A 27,075-nucleotide genomic window follows, 5' to 3' on the forward strand; every position below is an offset into this window, starting at 1 on the left:
GTTTTGTGATACTTAACTCCTTCTAAAGCTGTATGCCTTTTGAGGGAGGATGACGAAAATGATACCGCAACCTCATACAATATGCTTTCGAACGGACTACGCTGACGATGTACATGCATTGTTTCAATTCCTAAACAGTGGAGATATAAGGATGTTAATCCCTTGTAAACCCCTTCGAGCCTAAGGAGTAGAAGTTTTCTTTCTTGTAAACCTTTAATTATAACCTGGGGCAGGGTAGTAATTCAGTTAACTCAATTATACCAGTTGTTTTTACACAAGTAATGATGGGTTTCTGTAATCATCAAGTCAGACAGTCAATATCCATAAAAAAGAAAAGGAGATAAAAAATGTTAAGTCAAAACCTATGAAGGAGACTTATCAAAAATCAAACATCCCGCTGACTGTAATCTCAAAATAAATAGTTCAGGCAAAAGTTAGGGATAACAAAGTCAAACAAGAGGTCACTACAAATCCTCGACAAAAAGAAAGTATTAAAAAAAAAGGATGACTGCCTGTCCAAATTAAACCTCTGATACTTTAACCATCATCAAATATTAATGTTACAACTTCCAGCTTTGCTAAGGCTTAAACACATAATTAACTGAGCATAGGATCGAAGAACATCACGAAGATTGGGATGGATACAAATAAACTTTGAGTCGTTATCCTTTGTGTAATACGGTGAACTGACTTTTATAATTGAAATGTCGCGGTTAAGCAAGAGTCGCCACCGACTTTTATTTTATCCAAACAAATTCAGAAAGGCAAAAAGAAACAGAAAAAAAACCTTTTAAAGAAAATCTGAGTTCGGGGGGTAATTTATGCAAAGGGAAGGTGTAAGGCACCCTTTGCATCCATGGTTTTCCATGGGCTCTTAATTGCTTTGCTTGCTCGTTTTCAGAAAAAGTAGATGAAAAAGATAGGGACTTTAGCTTGTGAATAAGCGTTGCCCTTTTGAAAAATTATGAGAAAGAATATAATAAAAAGGTTTGAGCATTGCAAGGCAATTAGGGGCAATTACCTTAAACTCAGATGATAGGTCTCTTTTTGCCTTTCAGAATGAAAGGGTCTATCCTTGCCATAAGAGGGCAGGAAGCCTTTCATTTGGAGATTGGAGGGTCATCGAATTATCGTTCGCTCAAAGACTGACCCATGCCATAGAGAGGCAGGTAGTCTAAGGGGAAGGATCAGAATAGCCTTTCGTAGGCAACCAGAAGATACCTCAGCCTTTTCCGTAGGCAACATCCGAGGGTCGAGGTCATGTTAGTGTATCGAAGGCAGCATCATTAGGGACCATGACCTTTAACTGAGGCAACATGGCTGAGGTATCCTCGTATTCGAGGGACTGGCTATTCTGCACAAAATACAAGGCAACAGGCAACAGGCAACAGGAAACAAGGCAACAGAGAGGTTACCCAAAAGTGTGCGTGTGTGCATCAATCACGTGATCATATTCGAATATATTATCTTGTAAAATTAGTGATTCTATGTTCAATTCAAAGGTTGCACTCCCTAGGATTACTAACCACGCATTTAAATAATATAACCAAAACAGATATGGGGGAGGGAAATTGTAACCAGCGGACCCCTTAATAGGGTTTGACATAAGTAATAATTAAAAGCCATAAAATAAAATAGGGTTTAGGGTTACCAACGACGTAACTTTGGCATTTGACAAACCCTGAAAAGGAAAAAAGAAGAGACAGAAAACAGAGAGTGAGTGCATTATCGGTTCGAAGGCGAACTTTATTAACCATAAAAGTAAAAAGAATAATGAAATTAAAAGTAAAATAGAGAAAGGACACTTAGCTTCGAATTTGATCTGATATGGTTGGCGGGAAGCCTCGGGGGTAACCCTGAAAAAGGCAAAGGCAGACAAGTCGATGGAGTGAATATATGCACAATATATAAAGGGTAAAGCCTAAAATCAAAAAGGAAACAAAATAGACTTTGAAATTTAAATGAATACTTAGCTTTGGATCTTGAAGGCGCGTAGTTGGAAGGCATCTGGAAAATCAAACCTGAAAAGGCACGAAAAAGAAATATTTTCAGTGTAGGGTTAATTCTCGTAAACCCTAATTCGGGCGTAAATTAACCATAGTTAATAAAATAACAAACTAATTGAAATAAAACCAAAGTTATGGAGAAAAATCGAGAGTTTGGATCAATATATCGATTAAATTGGATATAATTCTAATTATTTAATTGATAAAAGGTTTATTTTGAAAATAATATTGAATAATAAACAATTATGAATAAAATTGAAAACTCGAATTTTTGATAAAATAAGTAACTATAATTTATTATAAAAAAAATAAAGTAAAAACTATGACTAATAGAAAAAAGAGAAAATAAGAAAAAGAATGAGAATATTTATGTAATAAAAAAAAATTAAAAAAAAAATCGGAGAAAGACTAAGCTTTTGATTCAGTGTGGTGACCCTTGAGTGCTCATGGTAAGGCTGAGCCTTTGTATGCGTTGGATCTACTGAAAAGTTGATCGAATGGCTGCTGTAGCGAGGGTCCATCAGGCATATGCGTGAGCCAGCTACACTGAATCTGCAAGCAACAAAGTTCCTGAAAAATCAAAGGAAATAAACGCAAGAGGCAGGGATCGAACCCCTGCCCTTGCGTATGAGAGACACAACGCGCTGCCAATTGAGCTAGCTAGGATTGGTGATATTGAATTGGGCTGGGAATTATATGTGCAATTAATTGACGTTAATGAAATAAAAAAAAACGCCTAGACTTTGTCTTCCTCGTGAAGACTGGAATTTCAGCCACGGTTACTTCATGTTGCAATGGTCCTGTGAATTTCAACAATCCATGAATCGAAACAATAAATTAAAACCAAAGCCGTGGATTAACTAGAAATTGACTCATGAATCCAATGGTGTCCTTATTTTCGGCCAATTTTTCCTGTATCGAGAGATCCCAATTGAAGGTTCTGAAACCTAACAATGGTGGAATGTTTAATCTGCATTGAAACTCAAATTAAACGATGCAAACACGTTTCAAACATGATGAAGAACACATATATATGATTGAATTACGTTTATGATGCACGGATTTGCGAAATCGAAAAATAAAAAAAACGAGCAAACCGTGACGTATAGGTACGAGTTCCTGGGCGTTTCAATTGATGGTGATGATCACAATAGCTTCAGAATACACTGGGAAATCGTTCCTTATGCGTAGAATTGCTTGAATCCACCTAGGTCCTTGATTGCAACCTCACTTTTTTTCCACGGTTCTTGACTTTCGAGAATAGGATTCTGAAGCTTCCCTCCCCTTTTTTTTCTCACTTCGTCTAAGTATTTATATGGAACCAAGTAGGTTAACAAAATTGTATTCAATCTTGGCAGATTGAAATTTGTCATGTGATTGAATCTTTCATTATCAAGCTTTCCAAAACTTTGCCAATTTCAATCATTTTTTTCCAAATTTGCTTTACACGAATCTTTTATGGTTTGGTCACCTCCTCATGATTAAAAAAACAAATCCATCTATTATATATTTTATTTAGTCTATTTAACATTTAAATGAATAATAATTCATATAAATATAAATAAAAGCCACAAAATAAAATAATAGACTTAGGGATCTTGAATTGGCCCATGGATGAGATTTGATCGAGTTGAATCAAATAAAAGTTTTAATGCACCAATTATATAATTACTTTGATGATTTTATTTGAATTTATTTGAATTAAAATCAAATATGAATAAATTCATAAAATAATTAATATTTGGCCCACAAACTCACGTGGATGCTTTAATAAAGGCCCAATACTCAAAAAAGTTGGAAATTCGCTAATTAGATTTTTCCTTCAGAATAATAAAACCCTAGTTCTCTGAGCCTTGTTTAATTGTGCCTTGATTTGAGTTTGAATAGGAGAAATGGTATGGGCAAATTTTGGGGTATGACACTTTGTTTCTTAAACCGTGAACCAAGCCACGTTACAACCCTTGAAAGTCCTAACTGAAGCATGGTTAGTTCGAAAGCATACTATCACCAAAAAGGTATCCTGACTCCTTAAGGTCTACCACAAATGCTGAGTTGATATTTCGTCTTTTACAAACATCACGTTTTTATAAACATCACGCTTTTACATCTCCAGTTTTAATGTTTTTCAACAAACTCAAGACAGACATATGCGTTGCATCTCATGAATCCATTATTAAACATATTCTGCTACATAATTTCAAATGTTAGCATCAGAAAGAATCTGCACAGGGTACGACTAATGACTAAAAGTCATCCTGACAGACGAAACTGTTTCAGCAGCAACATCCCTTATAACTGACTCAATTGACTAGAAGTCAATAAAGATAAGGGGAAGGACATGCTTTATCTAGTCAATACTGGGGCAATCAGGTCAAGATTCAAAGAATCTCTCAGGAGCGCCAAACAATCAGGGGCATGCACCCAAGGGGGTCTGAAGCTACTTCCCCAAGCGACATGAGGCATCATACTAAGTTTATGGATACTAGGGGCATGTCACCCATAGTAAACATCTCATAAGGTCCTCGCAAGGCGAATCTCTTCAAAACTCCCTACTGGCAGGGGCAAAGTTGTGCAAAGCCTGTTTAACACTTTAACCAACACTCATTGGTGTATCCCAATCGATACAAATCTAGGAATGGTAGTTGCTACAATACTGGGGCACATTCCAAGACATCCATGTCTTCCCACAAGGCCGGTTTCACAGGATCATATCCCCACAGAGTAATCATTAAGAAGATCTTCAAATGTTCTCGTCCCAACAAAGACTTAGCTCCTCAATGGAGTTTACATCTTCAACACTGCCGGTTCCCCGACACCTTTCTCTCCTCCAACATGGTTTATTAATATCTCTTATTCCCAGTCAGGATACATCAAGATTAATGGCTCTCATCCCCAAGCAGAAATCATAAATCCACAGTTGAGTATCTCCAAGACAAGATCAAACATCAAAGTCACAACAATACTGTAGCGGTAAAAAATGTGACTCGAGCGTTTATCGCGCTCGGAGTACAACAGAGTCGCCACCGAACTTTATTTATTCCAAGAAGGAAAGGGAAAATATCGATAAAACCCACGAATAAAAAAGAAATGGATAAGATGGTCGTCGTAACCAAATTAGGGTTCGGGAGTCGGTTAAGCAAGGGGAAGGTATTAACACCCCTCACCTCCATCGTACTCGATGGGACCCATTTAGTTAGTTTCGTGTTTGAGTGTTAGTGTAATGTTTGTGTTCTTTAGCTTATTAATTGAGAAAAGGTAAAAGAAAATATTTTTAGGGTTTTTATTATTATGAAGAGAAAAAAAAAGAAATGGTTTATTATTATTATGCTCGCCAAGACGTTTGTGTCTTGTGCCTACGTATTCCCTAGTGCAATGGGAAAGTCAGAGCAATCGTAGTTCGGGCAAGAACCACGAAAAGTTTGTTGGTTGATTTTAGGGAGAGGTACTCGATCGCTTTCAAATGGAAATACTACGCGCACATGGATATGAGATCACTACAAGAATGGATGACTAAATCAAGAGTGAGACGAGATTTTTGCCATCATCGCATTCAAGTTGGAGATATTCGATCTTCACATGTGGAAGTATGTTCGCATAAGAAATTGACTAAGTGTCTCGTTTATGGAAAGAGATTTAAAATGGTAAGGAGATATTTGCGGACGTTTAGCAAAGGATTGAGCATAGGTGTTCACCTAGCGCGTCTTTACCCATGGTATTCAACAGGAGCGAGCCCCATTGTCACTTGTTGTCCATGTTAATTAAAGTGTTTTAATTCAAAAGATCAAGGTATTCAAGAGGTGTGCACTTCTTGTCACTCGATCTTTCGATTTGATTAATGTGTTTTGATTCAAAGGATCAAGGTATTCAAGAGGTGTCCACTTCTTGTCACTTGATCACTTTGATTTGATTAAGGTGTTTTGATTCAAAGGATCAAGGTATTCAAGAGGTGTTCACTTCTTGTCACTTGATCACTTTGATTTGATTAAGGTCTTTTGATTCAAAGGATCAAGGTATTCAAGAGGTGTTCACTTCTTGTCACTTGATCACTTTGATTTTATTAAGGTGTTTTGATTCAAAGGATCAAGGTATTCAAGAGGTGTTCACTTCTTGTCACTTGATCACTTTGATTTGATTAATGAAAGGTTTAAAGAAAGGTGTTAATCCAAAAGAATCGAGGTATTCAAGAGGTGTACACTTCTTGTCACTCGATCTTTCGGTAAGATTAAGAAAAGAGAGATTTTTGTAAAGAAGAAACTCGATCTTTCGGTAAGATTAACCACTTGATTGTGCCACGCACACACACTTTAGGGTAATCTCTCTCGTTGCCTGTTGCCTTATTTGTTGCCTTGTTGCCTTACTTTAAAATAGTCAAGACCCTCGATTCCGAGGATACCTAAAGCAAAGGTTGCCTTAATCATTGAAATCATCATATGAGATCTAGTCCCTCGAAGTTGCCTCGGTAAAACATGATGATTGTCCCAATTGCTAAGGTATCCTCGCATGATGCCTAAACAGAATGACTATTATATCCTTCCCTTAGACTACCTGCCCTCTTTATGGCAAGGGACAGTCTTATGGCGAACGATATTTCTCGATGACCCTTCACATCCAATTGAAAGATTTCCTGCCCTCTCATGGTATGGATAGACCCTTTCACCCTGAAAAGCTAAAAGAACAAATTTCAAACTTAGGGTAGGTAACTTATAATTGCTTGCTCAATTCAAATTCAAAATCTCTTTTCCCACTCTTTTTCAAAATCAAATTCAAAAAGACTACGCTTATTTACAAGCTAAAGTTCTTCTTCAAAGGTTTTTCTATTCACACACTACTCTTTCAAATAATCAAAACAAACAAGTGAGCTAAGCAATTAAGAGCCCTTGGATAACCATGGATGCAAAGGGTGCCTTACACCTTCCCTTTGTATAACCTACCCCCCGAACTCAAAATCTTTTTAAAAGGTCTTTTCATATTCTTTTAGCCTTTCTATTAAACTGGATAAAATAAAAGTCAGTGGCGACTCTTGCTTACCGCGACATTTTCTTTAAAGTCAGTTCACCGTATTACACAGATCTTGTTCTAATAGCTTAGCTGAATAGTAACTTTTTTAGGAGCACTATAATCATGAGGAATATTGGTTGAATCAGTAACATTACTATTTTTAGGAGCACTATAATCATGCAACTTTCTTCAACCTAAACTATTCCACTTACACGCCACATTGTAAGGGTACGCCCGATCATCCTATGGCGGGGTTAATTGGACTCAACAGGAAAATTATAGTGGAATATACTCATAGAAACTTCTCCATGTTATAGCTCTCTACGTTAGCTTTCTAACACTCACGACTCTGCCCAAAACGTAGTTACGAAACTCATTTGATAATGAAAACAGGGGAAGCAATCAATTCTCATATAAGTACAATCGACTGTCCAAAAGTTCCTCAACCTTCGTCCAAGCATGAAAACAGAAAATCTGAGCATGGCAATCGATTGTCGCAGGGGTGAAATCAATTGTCACTGTAGACAACAGAAAATCTTCAAAATTTCATGAAGACAATCGAATGGGTCATCACTACAATCGATTGTCATTGCAATTTCCCCCCAAAATATCACTTCTAAACACATCTCCTTCCTACCTCAATCATCCTAAACCATTCCAAACAACATAATCAACACAACAAGCATTTAACAACAATTAGAACATGTATTAGCATAAACAAGCAAAGGAACTCAGTTAAAACATGTATCCTTAGCAATTATCATGATCAGATCATAAACATGAAAATCCTAAGCTCCGAATCTATAAATATATTTTCCCAAAAGCTAAACTATCTAGAAACCACCATTAATAAGATGATTGATAATGAAGAAAAGGAGTTGGTTTGGCTTTAATCCAAGCTTTTTCTTCCACTTACAAGATATCTTCCTCTTTCTCCTCTTCTTTCCTATTCTTCTTTCTATCTCTCTTGTTTCTCTTCATACTATCAAAATAACAGATTGGTTGGTAAGTGTCATACCCCAATTTTTGACCTAAGATACCACCTCATATCATTTGCATATGCATCATTTGCATCTCTAACAAATTGCATAGCTTGTGTTTGCTACTTGTGACTCGGCAGGGATTTAATCAAGAAATCGCTCATTAGTACAAGTAACAATCAATTAGGGTTTTGTTCTCCCTCCATTTCAAGTGAATCATCTTCATCAACAATCAATATTTGGTCCTCAGAGATTCACTTCATCAAGCTCAAAGGCTCTGAACCAACCAGATTAGGGTTTTGACTGAACACAGCACACTCCTGACTTTTGCTCAGAATTTGACCTAATGGCTTGGGACATGATATCAAGACCTCAAGTGCATCATTTTGACCTAATCCATTGGCTCATAACATCTCCTATACAAAGATTGATCAGACAAATCCTCAGATCAGGGTTTTTAACTATCAGGGACTGAAATCAGGGATCACATTTGGGAAACCCTAAAAATCCCCAGGAAGTCAATCAAAAGCTTCAATCATCTTCAAATAATCCCTATGACAACATCCAATGGAAATTGTATCTCAATTCAAGATCCACAGTCACCATTTGGTCCTCAAAGATTCACTTCAATAACCTCAAAGGCTTTGAATCGACCAAACTAGGATTCTTCATTCATTCACGTATTCTTTGCAAGATAATTTCGTGTCCATGGAGGTTTTCAAATAAAGTGCGCCATTTCCATTTGTGTAATTCAAGAGTTTTGTTTGAAATCTATTTCAAGATTTTGGCCTATGGATTCGTCATGGTGAAGAAAATTGTTTCTTATGGATTATTTGGAAGATAATACAAGTTTGAAACAATTCATGAAAATTGCAAGAAATATCTTTTAGTCCATTTGTTGAAAGATTATTTCAAGTATGGTTTAAAACCATAAATTCAAGAATTAAAAGTTCATTGGTGCAAGAACATTCTTCACATTACTTCAAGAACTACCATGGATCATTTGAATTTGCCAAAATTCAAAGTTCATTCAAGAATATTCAACATTCATGGTTCATACAACTTCATTCAAAGATTTTAAGGGAAATTCAAGCATTCAAAATTGAATTTCACTCTTTACAAAGTTCCAAATTTCAAATGAATTACAATAGAGACTTTGTCCAAAATTCAAGATTGTAACATTTCAAGTCTAATTCAAAGTTCAAAGATATTACAACTTTCAAATTCTATTCACTTTCAAGAATACAAGTTCATACAATTCTAAAAGTTGAATAAATTTGGGATTACAAGAAAAAAAGAAAAAGCTTCAAAGACATTCTTGAATTCTTCAATCTTCAAAGTCTTCATTCTTCAAGTTCAAGCTTCTTCATGCTTTCTTCAAAGTTCTCATGCAACATGAAAAAGAAACAAAGAGGGGTGAAATTAGCAAAAGTCAAAGAATGTTAAAGAGAGATTTTTATGTCATAAAATTATGCAACTTAGAGATATCATAAAATGACATAAAAATTTACACACATGGCTTATATCATGAAAAATATCTTTGCATAAGAATATTCTTATTCTTATTCTTATTCTTGCAATGATGAAGAATATATTCTTATTCTTATTCTTGCAATGATGAGGAATATATTCTTATTCTTATTCTTGCCATGATTGAAAATTGCCAATCAAGTTCACCAAATTGCCAAACACATCCTAAGCTTTTCCTATAAATAGAAGTATTCTCTTCATTGCAAATCACACAAAAAAGCTACTATACTACTAGCTTTCTCACTTCTCTCTTTTCATAATTTTCAAAGTTCCATAAGTTTGAAAAAGGGTGAAGAAATAGTTCATACCTTGGTGGAAGGTTTCCACTTGAAGATCATCTTCAAGTCTCCTTAATATCCAAAGTTCCCGCGAATCCAAAGAGGTGTCGTGGCATCACCTTCATCAAAGAGCCTACAACAATTTCAAAAAAAAGTTGTTAGTAACAATAATTCAAAGTTGTTCATCATCAAATCAAATCCACATCAATAACACAGTTTCGGTTCAAATATCGCAAAGAGGGAGAAAAAGAAATCAACTTACAACTTGTTCATCCTCATCACAACAAACGCTAAAAAATTCAACAATCTTCGAGTTCCCACTCGGTCCCGCAGAATTAAAGCCCACATCAACAGTTCAACACGGTTCTGTATTATTTAACAGCAACTCAAAGAAAAATTCAGTAATAACAACAATCAACAACAGTTCCGAAGCAGTAGCAAGAAAAAAGGCGGTTCAGCATCACAATTAATTCAAAGATTCAGAATAATAAAACAACAACTTGCAAAGCAAAATTTCAGCAGTGACAATCAGTTACAACACTGATTTGCGAATAAACAGAAGCAGAACAACCGACACATACCTGCAACACTAATCCGGCTAAAATCTTCTAGCCGCAGGTAAGTTATCTTCATACCTCACGCTCAATATTGCTGTTAATTGTTGAATTGTCTGAAACCGAAAACAGAAAAATAGAGGATGCATAAACATTTGTTGTTATACTGTTAAACAAAATTGAAAACGAAATTAAAGACACAAGCCTAGAATTTTGCTTCTGATTTCTCTTCCACGGCCGCTGTGAGTCAAGGTCAAGAGAGGTTTTCGTTTGTTTTTGTTGTTCGTCACAAAACCGAGGGAAAGTTTGAGTTCGCCATTGTTGTTCACGGTGAGAATCCGAGAGAGCGTGAGAAGAGCAAAGAGAGGCTTTCGCTGTTGTTGTTTTGTTCCAAGAGAGAGAGCCACGTTCGTTGAGAGGAGAGATGTTCTTGCAGTAGACTTGGTTTCACCGAGAGAGGCCATAGTTGTTGTTGCTCATCGTGAGAAAGATGAAGAGTTTTTCAGAAAAAAAAAAAGGGGAAAGAGAGATGCAAGAGGCGCTGCCTCATTCCCATAGTTTTAGGTTTTGCTGTCTTCTAACCCATGTGCGTGTTTTAGAAGTTGGGTGGATCCGGGTCATCCTGACCCGACCCGGTCCGGCCCAGCTTTTTTTAAATTATTTTTCAGTTTTCAGCAATTGGGCTTTGTACACCTCCACATCTGATTTTAACACCTCTGGCCCAAATTGATTTTATTTTCCTTAGTTTTTTTATTATCTTTCATAAAAAGTATTAAGTATTTTATTTAAAATATAGGATTTAGTTTTATTTTTTAATACTTATTAAAAATGACAAAAAATATGTTTTTAATATTTTCATATGTTAATAAGTGTGTTTTTTTTTAATTCTTATTAAAAACTCCAAAATTATATTAGATGCATATTTAAGTTTATGTTTCTAATTATTTTCTCTTTTCATGAAAAAACTACAAAAAAATATCTTCTTTTAGAATTAATTTTTTACTTTGAATTTGATATTTTCTTTTATTTTGTGTAGTTAATCATTTAAATTTCTAATTGGTTACTGTTGCACATTTTACTTGAATTTTCTAACTTCATCCGAGACTTCGAGATTATTTCTCTGTTGTTCTCTGTTTTGTCTGTTTGTTTGGTTTTCCATTCGCTGTAGAAATCCTTAAACAATTACTGGATGATCAAAGAATGCTGTAAGCTGTGAACTTCTCTGACGTTCTTTTCTGCTGGTATGGATGCCTAACATCTGAAGATCACGGTAACACCTCAAACTCAGAAATCTGATTTCTCATTCTTCGAGGTAAGCCTAAAACTCAATCAATTCTTTTGAGGCGAACTGACTCCTTGCTCTTGCTCTTTTTTTTTTGATTTTTTTTATTATTGCAAGAGTCGCCACCGACTTTTATTTTATCCAACATTTAGGAAAGGCATAAAAGAACAGGAAAGACCTTTTGACAGATTTTGGGTTCGGGGGGTTGGTTATACAAAGGGAAGGTTTTAAGCACCCTTTGTATCCATGGTTATCCATGGGCTCTTAATTTTGCTTAGATCACTTTTTGCCTTGTTCGATTTTTAAAATAAGCTCGGCAAGACATTAAGACTTGTGCCTACATACCTCCTCGGTGCAATGGAGAAGTCAGAGCTAATGTAGTTCCGCTTAAAAGGGAAAACGGTTTAAAAAAACGAATAAACACTTTATCATCGTCGGAGAGAAATACTCGGCCATTGATCTTGAGCATGAGAACAAATGAGTTCTTTGCATCGCTAATGAAAGAAGGGCTCCAACTCGGGTAAAATCAACGAGTATGCCACTAGCTCTCTCACGCAGAAAAGATCTCATTATATCAATCAATTTCAAAATCGTGGGGTATCGCAACTCACTACAACAATTAATCGTGTCTAAACTTTTGCAGAAAAGCCACTAAGGGTAAAAGACATTTTTAAGAAAGGTTTTTAAAAAAGGTTTTACAAACAAAAGAAGATTTTGGAAAAAAAAAGGAAGAAGATTTTGAAAATATAAGAAGTGGAGGAGATGAAGAGGCTAACCTAGTGCATAAAATAAAAGTTTAAGGAGAGAATGATCTGACCAAAATAAGATACCAACAGTTGACCGACGCATTACCACTTGGGGATCCAGATGAACTTATTATCTTTAGCACCACTTTGCATTAAGCACATTAAAATTTTGATGAAAATCGGGCAGAGTAACGGCTGTTTTCGGGTAAAATCCTTATCTCAATGCCTTGGAATTAACCATCAAGGACTTTCAAGGAAACACCTGCATACACAAACAGACAACAATCCAATGCCAGACAGACAGAACAACCATAGAGTAATAACAGAATAGGGGTCTAGAGGCACTAAGTCCATAAGTCCGAATCTCCAAAATGCTAGGGATAGTAACCAGTAGTCCAAGAGAGAACCTTAAGCGTTTTTTTTAGATTTTTGTTGTTTATTAGTGTTTTAGCATAAAAGTAAAGTATGGTCCAAGTGGACAAAAAGAAAATAGCGGAAATATAAACATAGCGTCCAAATGGACAAAGAGAAAATAGCGGAATATAAACGTCCAAATGGACAAAGAGAAAATAGCGGAAACATAAATAATATGTCCAAATGGACAAAGAAAAAATAGCGGAAACATAAATAATATGTCCAAATGGACAAAGAAAAAATAGCAGAAATATAAATAATATGTCCAAATGGACAAAGAAAAAATAGCAGAAATATAAATAATATGTCCAAATGGACAAAGAAAAAATAACAGGAATATAAATAATATGTTCAAGTGGACAAAGAAAAAAAATAACAGAAACATAAATAATATGTCCAAATGGACAAAGAAAAAAATAACAGAAACATAAATAATATGTCCAAATGGACAAAGAAAAAATAACAGAAATATAAATAATATGTCCAAGTGGACAAAGAAAAAATAACAGAAATATAAATAATATGTCCAAATGGACAAAGAATAAATAACAGAAACATAAATAATAAATAATAAAATAAAGCATAAAGCAAGAAATATAAAGAACAATATAATAAAATGCGGAAATTAAAGTCAATTGTTAGTATGTTAGCACGTGAATCATCTTGAAGCTAGTTAAGTATATTCACGATGTTAGTGAAGATCGGTGGTGAGTGAATGATGATCTCGGATTTAAAATTAATGAAAATTTATCAGAAGCTTGATAGAATCATAGCGACTACACGATAAATTTCCAAAAGTCTTAAAACAACTGCATACAATCTCTGCCATATTTGATCTTTTATTCTGATTCGGGACAAAGGAAAAAGATAAGAAACAATATCAAATAATATACAAAAATAAATATAAAACAAATTAAACTTAATTCATTCTTTTTGTGATTTTTTTTGGAATTGATTTTAAGTTAATTAACAAGCTAATTAAACAAATAATTATACAAATAATTAAACTTAACAAGAAAAATATTATTTTTATATGTCAAAAATTAGATTATAAAAAATATAAACCTAAATCTAAAAGGAAAATATTTTTGGAGTTTTTTGATTGGTTAAAAATAATTAAAAAGCAATATTTACATAATTACTAATTAATTAAGCAATATAAATTAATTATGAAAAGAAATAAAATATTTTTATGGTAAAAATTAAATAAACATTTTATCAACTTAAAACTAAAATTAAAACATTTTTTTTTAGAAATTGAAAATATGCATAAATATGGAGTTTTTAATTCATGAACTCCTAACACTACTACATATTAAAAATTACATTGTACTTACTCTATGATGTTCCAAGAGTGGAAAAGAGTGATTGAAATTGATTGAAAGTGGCTATTTGAATGAGCCTTGATTTTTACAAGTTTATTGAAACTTTTGGAAAATATAAAACTTATGCTATGGCTTTGGTGTTTGTTGTTGTGCTCTCCTCTTGTTTCTCCCTTTTCTCCCTCTCCTTGAATGAAGAAAATGAAGTTCTATTTATAGGCAAAGAGTTTGATCTTGGAAGCCTTGCAAGTGGAAATTGTCATGATTGATTTTGTGGAAAAAATATGATAATGGAATATTTTCAATGAGTGTATTTCTTAACCATGGTTAAAACACTCAAGTATTATTCTCTTCAATCTTGCAATAATATATTTAAGCATCTTGAATTGGTCTTGATTGGCAACCATAAGCATCTTTGATAATATCTTTGAATTATCTCACTTTAATTAAACTTTAAATGAATAAAATTTAATTAAAATGAAATAAAAGTGTCATGAATCATGGATAGGTCGTGGATGCCCTTTAGACATATGGGAATCAAGATTGAATCACAAAAGAATTGGCCTTTTTGAAAAAAAATCAAATTTTGGTCATTACTTGTTTCATGCATTTTTCCAAAAAAGGTCAAGTTCATCAAGGCATATCTCCCTCAATTTTGATCCTATGAAAGTGTTCTTTAACTTTTTGGAAAGCCCAAGATGTCCTCTACAAGCCACTTTGGAAGCGTTTTTGCATTTGGAGAAGTTATTTTGATGATATGGGCTTTGACAAAAAACTGCTTTTTGTTGACTTTCAAAATGACCCGTAATGTTTTGGCTTATATCTCTTAGGCGGAAGCATTTCTTGACCTTGGTCCCAACATCAAAGTTGTAGAGAATTGAATTTCCTTGAGAATGAGCTTTGTTTGGAATTTTTCTGATAAATTATGAGAGAGTTATGGTCGGTCAAAGTTCAATTGACTTTTAGCTAAAAAACTCTAATTTTGCAATTTTGAGTTTTGTCGATTTCTGAACTTTTCTTGATGAATTATGATCAACCATTGATCACATGATGAATCTTTTGACAAAATATGGATGTTGACAAAAAATTGCATTTTTGACTGTCTGTTGACTTTTTGGTCAAACTGGTCGTCTGTTGACTATTTGAGCTGTTGACTGTGCGTCCGAGCGAATCGAAGTTTGAAAATTTGTCTGGTGGTATTTTGAGACATATGGAGATCCATGAAATCCATTTGAGGTCTTAAAAACTCGTTCTCCTGAAAAAAAACAAAAACCCTAGTTAGGGACTGTTTGTGTAGGAGACAGTTAGGCGTACCTGATTTTTGTGCAGTGTTGAGTCTCTGTTGACCACGTGATTATCAGAAGACTTCTAGAACAAAATCTTGGAAATTTGAAGTGCGAAAAATTGATTTGACTGATGGTACAAACACGGAGAATTGCGCTGATAGCGGGTTTGACTGGTAACTAGCTGTCTGGGTATTAACGTAACAGTTAAAGTGAAAATTCAACAGTTTAAAGTTAATTTTTTTCTTTTTTTGTTTTTGTTGTGTTAATGGTGAAAAATTTATTTACCTGAGCTGTTAGAAAAACACAAACATAATAAATAAATAAAATATACTGTACGCGAACGAAAATACCGATAATAACCTTGAAAATAAATATTTAATGCACAGAAAAATAAATATTTAACACACATAATATTATCTTGATAATTAAACTACCGTACGACAGATAGTACAACATTTAATACTAACAGTACAAATATTACATAATATAATGAATAGTACGACAAATAAAATAGACGGTACACTATTTGAAAGCGACAGATACAACAAACTTTAAAAATGACGATTAATAATCCATGCTATGAACAACAGAAAATAGATGATCGGAAGTGTAACCATCGCAGGTCCGCATTTTTCAGGACTATGCAGACAGAAGAAGGACATGATCACCGTAAAAATAGTGATGACTATAAGAAAAAGTGTATCCATCCACTTTGCCATTTTTGCCGAGGAAGAAGAGAAAATAATTATGAGATAGAAGTTTGAGAAATTTGGGAGATGAGTGAAATTTGATGTGAGAATTTATGGAAAAAATGAGGAGTATTTATAGAGTGAAAAGAGAGAGATAGAGACGTTGGGAGTGGAGTGTACCGTTTTGAATAGTAGTAGGATTTGAAAAAAAGTATGGTAGGTTTTTTTGAAAAGAAAAGGGGTGTAGAATAAAGCTAGAATTTAATTTGAAAGAAAGAGATTTGAAAAGAAAGGAAGATATTTGAAAAGAAAGAAAGAGATTTTGAAAAAAAAAAATAATATAGTATAAAAATAAAAATTAGTGGGAAATAAAACCAATAATAATTTAATTGTTACCAGCATAATCTGAAATCCGGACTCCGCGCCTGCAAATTTTAATTCTGCACAAACTGCGTCAGCATTATTTATCTGAAAATAAATCTCAAATAAACAGTGTATGAAGTGATAAACAGTATTTGGCGTTTATGTAAGAATAAATTTAACAGCGAACCAAAATACTGTATAAAAAATTCTAAAAATTGAGTATTCATAAAATCAGGATATTTATGAAATAAAAATCCAAGATTGTATAAAACTCCAAATTTTTAGACAGAAGTCTTTTGACTTCTCTTTGGAAAAAAAACGCGGGCAAACTTTGGGGTATAACAATAATGATCATAACACTTAGAAAATGATGGGATCTCAGAGGTCAAAAATTGGGGTGCAACAGATGCCCCTATTTAAGTTTCTTCTATCCGGAGACACGATGATTGTAAATCTTCGTTTCGACGTGATTGAAGAGACTTAAATATATATAAAAACACAATTTTTGAACTTGAGATGCAATGTAATGCTTATGATTATGAATGCATATGATTTCCACGAGATGGAAACAGGACACCACAGGGGAGAAGTAAACAGACTCCGTTGGGGAAAAGGTATAAGTCATCCAGGAATAGAATCGGACTTCACAAAAGAAAGAAACAGTCGACAGAAGCTTTCAAGATAAAACATGATTGAACTTTGAGAAGAGAATATCTGAGGCATACATGAATGTGGCTACATAAAATGAATATCAAGGTAAAACATGATTGGACAACATCAAATGACAATCAAGGTAAAACATGATTGGGCAACATCGAATGACAATCAAGGTAAAACATGATTGGGTAATCATCAACGGACAATCAAGGTAAAACATGATCACAGGTCCATCAAGGTAAAACATGATTGGATGTCATTAAGGATAATCAAGGTAAAATATGATTGGATAATCATCAACGGACAATCAAGGTAAAACATGATTAGATAATCGTCACAGATCCATCAAGGTAAAACATGATTGGATGTCATTAAGGGATAATCAAGGTAAAACATGATTGGATAACATCAAATGACAATCAAGGTAAAACATGATTGACAAATACCAAATGACAATCAAGGTAAAACATGATTAGAGAATACCAAGTGACAATCAAGGTAAAACATGATTAGAGAACACCAAGGTCAATCATGGTAAAACATGATTTGAACTTTAAGAAGAAAATATCAAAAGCGTTTTAAGATAAACCATGAATGCAGCAGCATCAAACGACAATCAAGATAAAACATGATTGAACTCAGAGACATTCAAGAGTGACATTGAATGAGGTAATAACACTTTATTGGGAATTGGGACATCCATAGAAGCTTTGAATAAAAGGTGACAAGGTTCTGAAAAATTGTCAGAACAAACAAGACATATCATGAAGAATATCAGATAGATACAGACAAAACGAATCAAAAGGATAAATTTGTTTGGGTAGGTGCCAAGTAAGTTGGACTTTGATCTCAAGGTAAGATGTTGACAACAACAGGACCTTAGAAGAATGTAAATGAGCATGATTTTGTTTTTATGCATGATGTTAAAGTTTTCTATGCATGATGAATGCTCAATGTAATGTAGTTATTCATGACGACTGGGATTGACTCTTTTGTGAGGCAAGATTGGAGCTTTGATTCCTCAACACAGGAACTCTAAAAAAAAAATCCGCTTGGAAAGAAGATGCATGAACAAACTTCTTGTCACACTGATAACTGTATCAAACAAATGATCCTTTGAGAATAACTGATAAACTAGGCTTGAGTATTGCTGAAGAAGATTGCCCCTGATTGAGTAATTGTTGCAAGTTAACTGATCATGGCTTCAGTTGAACTATGTTGGGGATGAACTGATCACGGATTCAACTCTTGAAATGAATGTTGGGAAGACTTGCCATAGTATACATCTTGAAGAGGATATTCTGATCAACAAATCTTGATTAAACATCTGAACAACAGGATCTTGAAGGAACGTGCCCCTGATAGGATCACTGATCAAGTTTCTCGACTGTTTGAACTTCCTTAAAGATGAGTGCTTACTCGCAAATAAATGTTCATTCAAGAATGGTAATTTTAATGCAATGCTCAAAACATATTTTTTTGAAGTCAAAATCATTATTGGAAAGATGTTATATATGTAAAGAAAATGGAATTATTGGTCAAAACACAAAGGTTAAGACAAACAAAGAGGGGTGAAATTAGCAAAAGTCAAAGAATGTCAAAGAGAGATTTTTATGTCATAAAATTATGCAACTTAGAGATATCATAAAATGACGTAAAAATTTACACACATGGCTTATATCATGAAAAATATCTTTGCATAAGAATATTCTTATTCTTATTCTTATTCTTGCAATGATGAAGAATATATTCTTATTCTTATTCTTGCAATGATGAGGAATATATTCTTATTCTTATTCTTGCCATGATTGAAAATTGCCAATCAAGTTCACCAAATTGCCAAACACATCCTAAGCTTTTCCTATAAATAGAAGTATTCTCTTCATTGCAAATCACACAAAAAAGCTACTATACTACTAGCTTTCTCACTTCTCTCTTTTCATAATTTTCAAAGTTCCATAAGTTTGAAAAAGGGTGAAGAAATAGTTCATACCTTGGTGGAAGGTTTCCACTTGAAGATCATCTTCAAGTCTCCTTAATATCCAAAGTTCCCGCGAATCCAAAGAGGTGTCGTGGCATCACCTTCATCAAAGAGCCTACAACAATTTCAAAAAAAAGTTGTTAGTAACAATAATTCAAAGTTGTTCATCATCAAATCAAATTCACATCAATAACACAGTTTCGGTTCAAATATCGCAAAGAGGGAGAAAAAGAAATCAACTTACAACTTGTTCATCCTCATCACAACAAACGCTAAAAAATTCAACAATCTTCGAGTTCCCACTCGGTCCCGCAGAATTAAAGCCCACATCAACAGTTCAACACGGTTCTGTATTATTTAACAGCAACTCAAAGAAAAATTCAGTAATAACAACAATCAACAACAGTTCCGAAGCAGTAGCAAGAAAAAAGGCGGTTCAGCATCACAATTAATTCAAAGATTCAGAATAATAAAACAACAACTTGCAAAGCAAAATTTCAGCAGTGACAATCAGTTACAACACTGATTTGCGAATAAACAGAAGCAGAACAACCGACACATACCTGCAACACTAATCCGGCTAAAATCTTCTAGCCGCAGGTAAGTTATCTTCATACCTCACGCTCAATATTGCTGTTAATTGTTGAATTGTCTGAAACCGAAAACAGAAAAATAGAGGATGCATAAACATTTGTTGTTATACTGTTAAACAAAATTGAAAACGAAATTAAAGACACAAGCCTAGAATTTTGCTTCTGATTTCTCTTCCACGGCCGCTGTGAGTCAAGGTCAAGAGAGGTTTTCGTTTGTTTTTGTTGTTCGTCACAAAACCGAGGGAAAGTTTGAGTTCGCCATTGTTGTTCACGGTGAGAATCCGAGAGAGCGTGAGAAGAGCAAAGAGAGGCTTTCGCTGTTGTTGTTTTGTTCCAAGAGAGAGAGCCATGTTCGTTGAGAGGAGAGATGTTCTTGCAGTAGACTTGGTTTCACCGAGAGAGGCCATAGTTGTTGTTGCTCATCGTGAGAAAGATGAAGAGTTTTTCAGAAAAAAAAGGGGAAAGAGAGATGCAAGAGGCGCTGCCTCATTCCCATAGTTTTAGGTTTTGCTGTCTTCTAACCCATGTGTGTGTTTTAGAAGTTGGGTGGATCCGGGTCATCCTGACCCGACCCGGTCCGGCCCAGCTTTTTTTTAAATTATTTTCAGTTTTCAGCAATTGGGCTTTGTACACCTCCACATCTGATTTTAACACCTCTGGCCCAAATTGATTTTATTTTCCTTAGTTTTTTTATTATCTTTCATAAAAAGTATTAAGTATTTTATTTAAAATATAGGATTTAGTTTTATTTTTTAATACTTATTAAAAATGACAAAAAATATGTTTTTAATATTTTCATATGTTAATAAGTGTGTTTTTTTTAATTCTTATTAAAAACTCCAAAAATATATTAGATGCATATTTAAGTTTATGTTTCTAATTATTTTCTCTTTTCATGAAAAAACTACAAAAAAATATCTTCTTTTAGAATTAATTTTTTACTTTGAATTTGATATTTTATTTTATTTTGTGTAGTTAATCATTTAAATTTCTAATTGGTTACTGTTGCACATTTTACTTGAATTTTCTAACTTCATCCGAGACTTCGAGATTATTTCTCTGTTGTTCTCTGTTTTGTCTGTTTGTTTGGTTTTCCATTCGCTGTAGAAATCCTTAAACAATTACTGGATGATCAAAGAATGCTGTAAGCTGTGAACTTCTCTGACGTTCTTTTCTGCTGGTATGGATGCCTAACATCTGAAGATCACGGTAACACCTCAAACTCAGAAATCTGATTTCTCATTCTTCGAGGTAAGCCTAAAACTCAATCAATTGTTTTCACAACAGTAATCAATTCACTTTCAAATCATTTCAACTCATTTCCAAAACGAAGTGGGGCCTCTCGAATATTAGAGAGTGTAAGTCCCATTTCTTTTCTTTTTGTACAGTTTTCAAAACAATAAAACTTCAAAACAAAAATCTTTTCAAAACAATTTTCAAATCATTTTCAAATCATTTTCAAAACAACAAAACTCCAAAGAAACAAAACTTTTCAAATATACCATGGGCCTCCATGTAGGTATAAGTCCCAAGCCCCTTTTGTACATACCCATTCCAGTACATGAAATTAGGTATTTCATTGTACGCCTTTTGTACATATCTCAATCAATGCGTTTTTTTTAAACTTTGAATAACAAACCAAAAATGAAGGTTTCCTCAAATCTTCCCAAAAAAATACCATGGGCCTCCATGTAGGTATAAGTCCCAAGCCCTTTTGTGAATACCTGTTTACATAGCTTTGAATAAACTCAAGTGGACCTCTCCTCAAGTATAAGTCCCAAGCCCCGTGTATACAAATGGATCATGCTTACAGGTATATTTCCTTCATAAACTCCATTATATACACACACTTTGTCATATATATAATTGTTCATACCTGTTCATGTTTGTTCATACTTGTTCATGTTTGTTCATATGTGTGATATGTGTGCTTGTTCAACTTAGTATAACACTAGGTTCCCCATAGCCTCCTATTGGGCTTCGTGCAAAGAATCTCCACTAGTTTAGGTTAGGACATAGAGTATGGTTTCCCGGTGAAATCGCTCTAAGAGCTCAAACCAACTATACCATGCCTCCCCTTGGGCTTTGTACAAACGAGTGACCCTCCCATAGCCTCCTCTTGGGCTTACAATGCAAGGACCCTCGATAGTCCCTCCCATAGCCTCCTCTTGGGCTTACAATGCAAGGACCCTCGGATAGCCTCCTCTTGGGCTTCGTACAAGGACCCACGGGCTTCTTATAAGCATCCCCAATATCCAAAACAAATACCCTAGGAGATTAGACATTTTTCATCTCTATGATAGGAGTATCTCTTCTATATCATCACAAACAATCAAACAATCAATCAATCAATCAATCAAATTTTTTTTGCCACAAGGCTGGCTAATCAATCAAACCGTTTTGCCACCGTACTGGCTGATTAATCAAAGTTTTTGTCACAAGGCTGACTTCATTGAAACTTTTGCCACGAGGCTGGCTGATTAATCAAAACTTTTTGTCACAAGGCTGACTTCATTGAAAGTTTTTGCCACAAGGCTGGTTAAACAAACAAAAACATCTTTATCATTCTAAGCGCCATAAGTGGCATAGCCCAGGGCTTATAATGAAAAGATTTTCAAACAAAATCAAACAGATGTATGTGATGATATAGATTAGATACATCGAACATTTAGATGACATTTGTCTCTTTTCCTTTGCTTCCACTAGCATAAGTGGGAACTACGATTGCTCTGACTTTCTCAACATCCCTTTGAGAATACGTAGGCACAAGGTCGTATCCTTGGCGAGCAAAACTTCTCTCTCAAACCACTTAAACCTTAGCACCCGTAGACCCCGAGCTACAGATGCTCTGATTCCCTCTAGGGGATATGTATGCAGAGGATCGCGATGATCTTTGCGAGCATAATCAAACAAACACCTTAGGTCCCACCTCTTTCTCACAAGAACCTCCACCATAACAAGAATGGAATAAACAAAACAAAGAAACCTATAGAGTACTATAGATACGTTGGGTGCTAATACCTTCCCTTCGTATAACCAACCCTCTTACCCAAGATCTCTCCCCCCACTTTTAGGTTATTGCAGCTTTTTTCCTTTTCCTACTTTGGAAATAATAAAAAGTTTGGTCGGTACAAAAGAAAAATCATTTTTTGAGCACTCGAGCCCAAAGAAGGCATCAGGTGTCTCATCTTGAAAAAAGACAACGATTTTTCGCCCGCGACAGAAAAATGGCGACTTCACTGGGGACCATCTTTTTATTGTTTCCAAAGAAAGGGTTATTTCTATTTGTTATGTTTTTATTTTATTCTTGTTACATGTGTGGTTCCTTAGTTCAATTACTTGTGTGATTCTGTTACAAGTGATACATTATGGACAAATCCTAACCCGGATTAAGAACACATAAGAATTAGGTGGAGGGTATAGTCATGTATGGCATACAAGGAGTTAGTCCTTAAAAAGTCAGCATGAGAATCCTTCCGCTCAGTGGAGGTTCCTTGTTTGTAGTATATGTTTAGCAAGTTCAGTTGCGAAGACATTATTGCTTTCATTGAACTGTAGAAGCTGAGTTGGCTGTAGAACCCCAACCCATCCTGGCCTTATTAGGACGTGGTGCAGAAACGATCCAGGTGAAGACTTGGATAGTTGTCATGCGGAGAACCACACTCAGACGAGTTTTTCTTGAGAATATTTCTAGCTCACAAGTTCAGTTGTGCAAGCCGGTAATATCCGAAAGAAAAATGTAGACTCAGACGTATCAGTAGAACATGTTTTGCAGGTGATAAACCCTAGTACTATCCCATGTTTGGTTCTTTGACCTCATGCTCGTGACGCTGGACCTTTGAACCTATGTGTACTATGTTTGAATTACCATGTTTGTAGTACCATGTTTGCGTTACCATGTTTGAACTACCATGTTTGCTTTACCATGTTTGAATATGTGGCATCCACGCATCCATGCATTCATACATTCAAAAATAAAATCCATCTTTTCCCATAAAAACATGATTTTTCCAAAAAAATTTTAGAGAATTTTCTTTGCAAACATTATAGGATTAAGTTATGGAGTGGGTAAAAAGGCATACCAAAAAGTACGATTTCAAAATGCCTAATGTGGAAAGGCTGAAAGAGTTAGCATCTTCTGTACAAGATCCTTCTGATTTTAGGAAAAGCCATGGAAAGCTTTTGCCTATCTTGAACACTCAGGTTGATGAAGGACTTCTCAAAACTCTGGTTCAGTTTTATGATCCCGTCTACCGGTGTTTTACCTTTCCAGACTATCAGTTGGTACCAACCTTGGAAGAATATGCCGATCTTTTGGGTATTCCTGTGTCTGACAAAATACCTTTCAATGGTTTGGAAGCCATTCCTAAGTCACCAGTCATTGCAGCAAGTATCCACTTGAAGAAATCTGAAATAGAAAGTAATTGGACTACCAAAGGAAACTTTCCGGGTTTAACTTCGCAGAAAGCCTTTGATTTCATTGACACTGGTAGCATGATAGCTTTTGAAGCTATACTAGCCTTGCTCATCTATGGGTTGGTTATGTTTCCCAACGTCAACGACTTTGTTGATATCAACGCCATAAAGATCTTTCTGATTGGAAATCCCGTTCCGACTTTGCTTGGTGACACGTATTTCTCTATTCATCATAGGAATCGCCAAGGTGGTGGAATCATTGTATGTTGTGCACCTCTTTTGTACAAATGGATTGTTTCACACTTACCTAAGTCTCCTATTTTCACGGAAAACCGAGAAGGCTTACGTTGGCCTCGAAGACTTATGTCTCTTGCTAATAATGATATTCATTGGTATACCTTGGCTCGCTGTGGTACAGAAACCATTGACAGTTGTGGAGAGTTCGCCAACGTACCTCTCGTTGGTACACAAGGAGGAATTAACTATAATCCGGTCCTAGCCCGACGACAACTCGGGTATGCAAATTCAGTTAAACCAATTGGTCTCGCAGTGGAATGCTACTTTTACCGAGAAGGGGAAGATCCTCAAAGGTTGAAGACAAGAATGGTGAGAGCTTGGTACGACGTCCGAAGAAAAGAAAAAGGTGGGGAAAGAAACTGCATTGCTACAAACGCCTATACCTGCTGGGTGAAGAAAAGAGCAAAGGAGTTTCAAATGCCTTATGATTATGAAAAACCCATGTTCCCTGTGGTGTCTCGACTACCCAACATTCCCATTGACACTACGGAAGAATACCGAGAAATTTTAGCCAAGATGAGGTTAGAAAAAGACGCTTGGGAAGAAAAGTTTCGTAAAACTGATGAGGAAAATAGAAAGTTGAAGAAAAGAGTGAAAGATCACGAAGAAACTCTCTATTATCAAGATGGATGGCTCATGAGTAAAGATGAGAAGATTCGTCAGAAAGACGCCGCGATCAGGAGGTACATCAAAGAAAGCAAGAAAAATCTTGAAGCCTCGACAAGCAACGCTCCGATGCCTGGCGACTGGAAGAATGTTGTTGACAAACTGAGGGCTGAAAAGGCCGAGTTGAAAGCTTACTATGGGAAAGAAATCATGAAGCTCAAGCTGCACAATGCATTTGGTTCTTCGTCTGATGAAGATGTTTAGGATTTGTTTAGCTTTTTTATTTATCATTTGCTTTTGTAAGGAGCTACGCTCCAATGTTGTAACATTTCCCATTATTGCAATAAAAAATGAATGAATAAAAGATTTGTTTGTGTTCCAATGTTTGCAAGGAAATAATATTTAAAATAATTGGAAAAATCATAAATTGCTTTTTGCATACATCATTCTGCATATCGAGTCTGTTGTATAGAGTCTCATCTTTTGGATCTTTCTCCATTAGATCGTCAAGCTGTCGCGTCTCAAAGTTTCTCGACCGCGCTCGCAATCAGATCACAGATACAATACTCGTTCAAATAGAAGAAGAGTAATGGAACACTCTGAACAAGAGAATATTGAGCTTCGTGGTACAGTGACCACCCTTCAGGAAAAGTTGGAAAGTCTCACTACTCTGGTTGACTCTTTAATGGCCGCACAGAATCAGCCGCCACCACCCTACAGTCAAGCAACGGTAACATCTGAAGTCACTACTCCGGTTTCTACAGTTGCATTCAGCATTCCATCTTTCTCCATGCCAGGAGGTTGGGGCCCGCCTTTCAGCTTTGGTACAGGTTTCCGCCATAATTTCTCTGGGGTTCAAACAACTACAACTGAAGCGCCTGCTGCGCAAGGTTCGGCGTTTATTCCACATTCAGGGGTAACTTTTTCCCAAATCACTATGGCACTTTCTCAACCCACTATGACAGTTCCGACCCCTACGGTTCACACTGTTCCTTATGATGGCAATGAGATTTATCATGATCAAGGTGATAGCACAAATCCGCGTAATCTTGTGGAAGATCTCCAAGAACAGTTCAACAAGATTCAATTGGAAGTCAAGGCTATTCGTGGCAAAGATTTGTTTGGAAAGAATGCCCAGGAGCTATGTTTGGTTCCCAGTGTACAAATACCTGCTAAGTTCAAGGTCCCTGACTTTGAGAAGTACAAAGGTAGTTCTTGTCCACAAAGTCATCTTGTAATGTATGCCAGAAAAATGTCTACTTATGCAGATAATCATCAGTTGCTCATCCATTACTTTCAAGACAGTTTGACTGGTGCCGCACTGAAGTGGTACACAGGCTTGGATAGCACTAATATTCGAACATTCAATGATCTAGGCGAGGCCTTTGTCCGACAATACAAATACAACTCGGATATGGCTCCAGACAGAGATCAGCTTCGGTCCATGGCTCAGAAAGATCATGAAGCTTTCAAAGAGTATGCCCAACGATGGAGAGAAACTGCTGCTCAGATTAATCCACCATTAAAAGAGAAAGAGATGACAAAGATCTTTTTGAATACTCTCAGTCCGTTTTATTATGAACGCATGATTGCTAGTGCTCCAAGTGATTTCACCGAAATGGTAAACATGGGGATGCGACTAGAAGAAGGAGTCCGAACCAGACGTCTGACTAAAGAAGGTGGATCTTCGAGTGGAACCAAAAAGTTCGGAAGTGGTTTCCCAAAGAAGAAGGAACAAAGTGTTGACATGGTATCCCAAGGGAGGCCAAGAGGAAACGTCAATCGTCAACGACAGGTTGCTGCTATCACACCAGTCGTCAATACAGCACCGAATCCGGGATTCACCCCGCAGTTTCAACAACAACAGCCTCGACCACAGGCTCAGCAGCTTAACAATAATCAGAATCGTGTACAAAGAGCTCCACAGTTCGATCCGATTCCAATGACCTACACAGAATTGTACCCTGCGTTGGTTGAAAAAGGTCTCGTTCAAACTAGAGCACCACCACCAGTACCTGAGAAACTCCCATGGTGGTACAAAGCAGAGGTCTCATGCCCTTATCATCAAGGAGCACCT

Source organism: Vicia villosa, unplaced genomic scaffold (genome assembly GCF_029867415.1).
Source record: "Vicia villosa cultivar HV-30 ecotype Madison, WI unplaced genomic scaffold, Vvil1.0 ctg.002131F_1_1, whole genome shotgun sequence".
Lineage (NCBI taxonomy): Eukaryota > Viridiplantae > Streptophyta > Magnoliopsida > Fabales > Fabaceae > Vicia > Vicia villosa.